This window comes from Theobroma umbraticum, unplaced genomic scaffold (assembly GCF_002168275.2).
Source record: "Theobroma umbraticum cultivar Fairchild unplaced genomic scaffold, ASM216827v3 scaffold_12.1, whole genome shotgun sequence".
Classification (NCBI taxonomy): domain Eukaryota; kingdom Viridiplantae; phylum Streptophyta; class Magnoliopsida; order Malvales; family Malvaceae; genus Theobroma; species Theobroma umbraticum.
The window spans coordinates 3,552,301-3,558,922 of NW_018397269.1; positions in this window are offsets into that span (position 1 = coordinate 3,552,301).

Sequence of the window (6,622 nt, forward strand, 5' to 3'; positions counted from 1 at the left end):
ATTAACCAAGTTATGTACAGATCAAGATGCAGCTAGCAGATCTCTTCACAAAGGCATTATTGCCTGGGCAGTTTCAATTTTTGCTTAACAAGATGTGTATGCTAAACATACAAACACATCTTGAGGGGGAGTGTAAAGAGATCCTATCTGATTGTAGAAATAAAAAAGAGAAACGGATAGCTTGTACATGAGAAGCCTTATGTGTAATTTAATTGAACTGTAGTTAGTAATATTAACTATAGTTAGAAGAGTTTAGTTGATACTGATTGGTTAGTAAACCATTGTAGTTAAGGACCCATATAAATAGAAAAATCATGTAGTAAGATCAGTTTAAGACTGAAGTAATAAAATTTTCAATTACATATCATATTTTCTCTCTCTCTTATTTTCTTTTCTCAAGATTTCTCTTGATCTTTTCTGGTTTCTTCTTAGCTGAATACTTTTGATGAGTTGTAGAATTCCATCACAGGGAGCTTGCGCGAAGAAATTCGCTTCTCAGGAAAGACATGCGAGAAACAAATCTGATAAAATCTTGGAGCAGAGAATCAATTTTATTCAAGTAGAATTGCATAGCCAAGGACTTTCCATCTCTGTTCTTCATCAAAGAAACAGAAATAATAGTGGTGGAATAGCTATTAGCCACATAAGATTAAGTTTAAAAGTATATAGTTTCTATTATATTTTATTAACTAACAGAAGCTAGCAAATGTTAGACCGGTGGTTGCAATGGTGATGGCCAGCGTGGCAGTAGAGGAGGAGGAGGACTCTTGTACTTGTACGGGTGGTGCCCAGGTGGTTTCCACCACTGATGTGGTTGATTAGGAAGAGGCGGATGTGGTGGTAATGGGGGAGATTTCCGCCTTTTGGACACAGGCTTAAACTTAGATGGGAAATCAAAGGAAGGAACATTAGCGTCAGGAGCAGAAACAGCCTCAACTACATGAGTGGTATGTGAAAGTAGGAGGCCGAGGCCGAGGATCAACACGAAAACTAGTAGGCAAGGATTGGCATCCATTTCTTGATGGGTAGAGTAGACAATGTGGTGCTCAGATAATGCTTCATGAGAGTGCAAATACAATCCTTCATTATATAGGCACCATCCCATCTGACCATCGTCACGACTGAGTGCTAACCCAGTGGTTACGCAACAACCTTTAAGTCAAGGTTGGCGTACATTATGGTGTAGAAGGAAGTTTCCAGCTTGCTTTCTTTGGTTTGCTTGCTTCATATATAAAAACAAGGACTTTTCTTTTTATCTCAAATTCACTCCTAACTAAACATTACATCAACTCTTTAACTTTAACGTTAAAAACCTCTTCTCTTGACTCTAGTCTAGGTTTGATTGCAAAATTGCTAGCCAAAATTCTTCCGACAAGTCTGGGTAAAGCTCAGATTCATTAAATAATTATGAAAGAAAGAGAAACAGACAAATTTGAAGGATAAGGGTGAACAAGGGGTGCAAAGAAGGGTAGAGTAATGTCATTCTTCTGGGCACTTGTCAATAAATTGAATGGTCTTTAAGCTAAATTAAATATCTTTTAAACAAGAAAAAAGAAACCCATAGAATTATTAGAATAGTGTTGATTTGTGTTTTTTCATGTTCTGAGTATAGCATTTTATGTACAACATGGATTTCAAGGATTTTACAAAGTAACTTTTTCTCATGTTTACAGGAAAAATATGTCTGTTGGATTTTAAGGCAAAACACTCATGACAATCATCCTGTTTAGATATGTGTATGTTTTATTCTTTTATTTTGGTAAATTAAAAATAATTACATGATAATTATATACTTGGAGTTCTAAATAAATTTACCAAATTACCTGATAAAACAATTTATATAAAAAAAAAAGTCCTAAGATCTTTCAAAAAAATTACACTTTTAGTTAAAAAAAAAATTAAGGTGAAAACCAAACTCTCCCCTCTCTAGAAAACCATCACTCTCCGTCCATTGTTAGGTTAAGGTTTTTATACTGTGCAAAGTTGGTTATTGTTCATTTTCCTAATAATTTCTCATGACAAGTTTTTGGAGATCAATAGGCTCATACAACGTCTATAATCAAAATCCTGGAATCACTTTGCATTAATCTTGACAAGGTAAAAGACTTGTAAATATTGGCTCGGAGTCTTATTTCGTAATTTTTTAATAAGTACTCATGGGTGAATTTTAATGTATTTTTCTTTGTTTGGGTATAGTTAAAGCTAGTTCAATTATGCATCTTTGAAATAGTTAGTCAAGAAATTAATTATTTTGAAATTAATAATATAACTAGTTTAAATGGTGTCATCAAGTTCATATGGCAATACATAATTTGGTTTTAAAAATTTTTTCAATTTATTAATTTTGAAGGACATGTGACATCTTGTAATTTGATAAAGTTTTTCTCCTTGTATGATACTAAATCCAAAATTTTTGAAATATTATCTTTTTAAAATATAAACTAACATAACATTTTAAAACATAATGGCCAAAGTTGAGTTGGTTTGACCAACAAAGTCAAATAACGACAAATAAACTAATAGTAAAAGAGTCTTTTTTAAAAATAAAATTACATGTTCAAGTAGGAATCCCAATAACAATATAACCTTTTAAGTCTATGATATAATTATTACATTCAATATAAAAAATTAATAAAATATTTAACAAATAAATCACCATCAAACCAATATATTAAAAAAATGAGAGAGAGAGTTCAGAGCCCTTTTTTAGGTAGGCATGGAGGAGATGGATCAGCAGCTATGGGTAACAGGCAATAATGGTTTTAGGGCACTAGGAATCGTGGGTTTTTTGAGTTGGCATGGTGGAGGAGATTGTTATTCTCAGTATATGTGGGTAATTTGGCAATAACGATGAGTTTGGGGTGCTTGTTGATATTTTTATTCCTTGTAATATTTGAAATAGGTTATCCAAATTTGCTTTTGTGAGATTTCGGTACGAACATGAATAAAGGCATGCTTGTTAATCAAGGTGATGGCATTTTGGTAGATGGAAGGAAAAATCATTATGAAAATGGCCATTGATGTGGGAAGGGATTTGTATATTCCGCATGATAACTGTCAAAAGCAATCACCTAGTTTCAAAGAAGTTCTTGTGGGCTCTAATTAATGAGAAGAAGGAAGTTGGTGCTAAGAAAGTTGCAACTTCTGTTGATAAACAACCAACTATTCTTGGAGGTGTGCAGTCCTCCAAGGAGGTTCTTAATAAAGCTCACAATCAGATGTATATTCCTAAAGTTAATGGAGCTTGGTTTGATAAGAGAGCTATTGGTTTTCTTCATGAAGGTTTCTCCTTATTTAACTATGAATTTGTTGGAAGGGAAAGGGATAAAGGTTGAAATCAGAGGAGCTGGTGGGTTACCTGTCATTGTAACCTTCCATAGTAGGGAGGAGAGGGATGCGTTGCTGGCGGATTATTTTGAATAATTTCAAAAGTGGTTTTCTAGTCTTATTCTGTATGAATGTACCATGAACAAAATGGAGATTATAAAGTTGGGTTTAGGTTGAGGAGGTGCCAATGTTAGAATAAGCCTTGCAACCAATTGGGATTAATCAAGGCTTGGCTTTAATCATGCAATCACATCATTCAAATTGAATGATAAAAGGTTTTCCTTTATCAATATGACAATCATTATAATGAATTATAAGTCTAATTAGATGAAGTTCATGAGATTAATATGTCATATAAAAGAACTGTAATGAGTTACAATTGTAAGATCTCAATGCATCAAAGCATAATCTCAAAATGTTTTTAATCGATGTATCATTAACACTGGACATTAATAAAGCTTAAAGATTGATATATTTTATGTTCCTTACTTTAAAAGTAAATAATTGATCTCATAGATTGAAATATAAAAATACACGGAACTAGAATGTAGATGTTTGCCTAGAAGAGCAAGTTCACTGAACTTGACCCGTTATAAGATTTCCATTTGGTATTTCACTCAAGTATTTATGAAAATACTCTTGTGTATCAGTAATGCAAGTAATCCTTAAACTTGTGGTACCAGGTTATCTTGTATGTAAATTGTCATGCTTTGATTTCACTTTTATGGGTCTGGAAGTGACCAGATGCCTAAATAAGGTGTTTTTGGATATGTCATGAAGCATGTGAAAATGAATGAGTAATCCAACAAAAATTCATTACCTCAGGTGATTTGAAAGAGACATATCTCATTTGCTTTTGATTTATATTGACTAAAACTCCTTGGCCAAGGCAATCTTGATAGGTATATATGGAAGCTATAAGACTAATTTTTTTCCTTTCTAAGATCGACTACAAGGGGCCTATAGTAGATCCTAGACAAGTATACTCGACTTTCCCTGCACTTTTTCTCTTTTTTACAGCCTAAACTCATTCTAAGTCTCTTCCACAACCTCAAATCATTCGTAATCTTTAAATCCACGTATAAATATCCTCAATTATCATATCCAATCGAAGCCTCAAACCATAGAATTAATTCATTATTTCTCATATTTCCTCAAAAATTTTGCCTTAGTGTAAATGTTAACACTCCCAACACTTGGCATACATAACATATCATCAATATCCTTAAGGCACAATATTCTTAATAGATCATTCTCAATTAACTAAATTTACATAGACAAATTGGGGGTTATAGACACATCTTTGGAGTTTTTTGAGGGACTATACTTTGGGGGAGGGATTCATCGATGGAGTTGTTTCGAAAGCTACTTTAACTGGTCTATATTTGGCCAAATCCTTTTACCGTATTGTTGGTAAGTTTAATTATGCTAATTTTGATATAAGGAAAAAGATTTGGTTATGGTATGCACCTTAAAGAGTTGAAATATGAACTAGTTAAAAGAAAACTAATTGGAGAGAACCAAATGATGTGTGTTTTATGTAGTAGATATCTTGAGACCGTCGATCATCTCTGGCTTGATTTGTTTGGGGTCTGCGGCTATCTGGTTGGAACTTTAGTTGGGTCTCTCCATGCAATGTAAAAAATTTCTTTCTACCTTGGGCTTCGAGGTGTCTTGATAAGGACAAAATGAAAATTGGGATGTTAGCTTTCAACGCTATATGACATCGTATTTAATGGAAAGAGTTGAGATGGCAAGTAATTATATGATTTGATCAAATTCAGAGTTGTTGTTTGGAGCAAAGCTAAGTGGCCGAAGATGATTGAGTCTTTATGAGGATATTTATAGAAATGTACGTGGGAAGCTCCAAGTTTGGGTTGGGTAAAAGTTAATATGGATCATGCATTAATCTTTGAATTTATGCGTAGAAAGTGAGATGGTTAAAAGATCCTTCAAAGACAATGCATGGTTCAAATAGGTTGTTTTCAGAAGGCTATTAATCTTTGAAAGGTAGGTCGACTTACTGGCTAGAGATGGAGTTGGTTAGTAGGCAGAAGGAACATGTAAAGGAGAGCTGAGATATGTTTTAGGATTTGGACAGTAGCTTGTGCTTGTTCAGATTTGAATGATTGCCTACCATTTTTGCTATTCGTTTTACCTCAGGGGGAGCTTGAATTTCAAATGAAGCAAGGTACTTAACGTGACTTGGTTATAGTTTAAAGATGTTGGTGGAGCCTTGACTATGTCTTGACAGTGTAGATATCATTCTTGATTGTGTGCTGCGTGGAATTTGGGAGTTTGAAGTCGAATGTAAAAGGATGTTTGACTCCTTTTTCGGCCTTGTGTCTCCGCTTGGGAGGTGGGCTTACTTCAAAACCTTACGGAATCCCATGATACGCGTTATTGCTTTTTGACTATTAGACGTGAATCCCGATTCAGGGTTTGTTTGATTTGATTTTTATTAAATTTAAAATTATAATTAGACGGTCATGGCGACGGATAGTTAATTAGGGTTCAAATGAGTTCTAAATTCATAAAAAATCTGTACTAGGCTTTTGATGTTTTCAATTTTGGGCCTAGTGTGTATTGGTTTTTATCTTGCTTTTTTTTTTCTTTGGTAATTCAAATAGAGTTGTCAATGGATAAGATATATGAATTTTAATTTTATAAAAAATAAAATATTTGTACCGTATTAATTACTTGAATACTTTTAAAAATATTACTCTAACCCTAACCCTAATACATCCTTACTACCCTATAACTATCTTAATCAGTTTAAAATTTTGATTATATAAAAAAATTATTAAAATATTTTTCTTAGATATCCAATTACTTGAACCCAAATCCGTATCGTATCCGTATCCATACACAATAATATTTTTTCTACATATTTTATATAATTTATTAATAATTAAATTAATCAAAGCATACAAATAATAAATTTTAAATTTAAATAATCAAAAAAAAATTTCTCAAACATAAACTTAAATAACTAAAAATAAATATCCAAACAACAACATAAAATTAAATAATTAAAAATAAATATCCAAACAACTACTTAAACAACATTACAAGTTTACAATAACAAGGCAACAACTCATAGTTTCATTAATTTATTTAATTAACTATATGGATCTATCCTTAATTACATGAAATTAGAAAAAAAATAACTAAGTTTCAAAACTATTCTAATCTTGTAACTTCTCTTTATATTTATATATTTTATGTTTATATAAACAAAGGTATATATCTTATAATTAATAATTCTATAAGTTATAATTTTTGTAATGTTAAC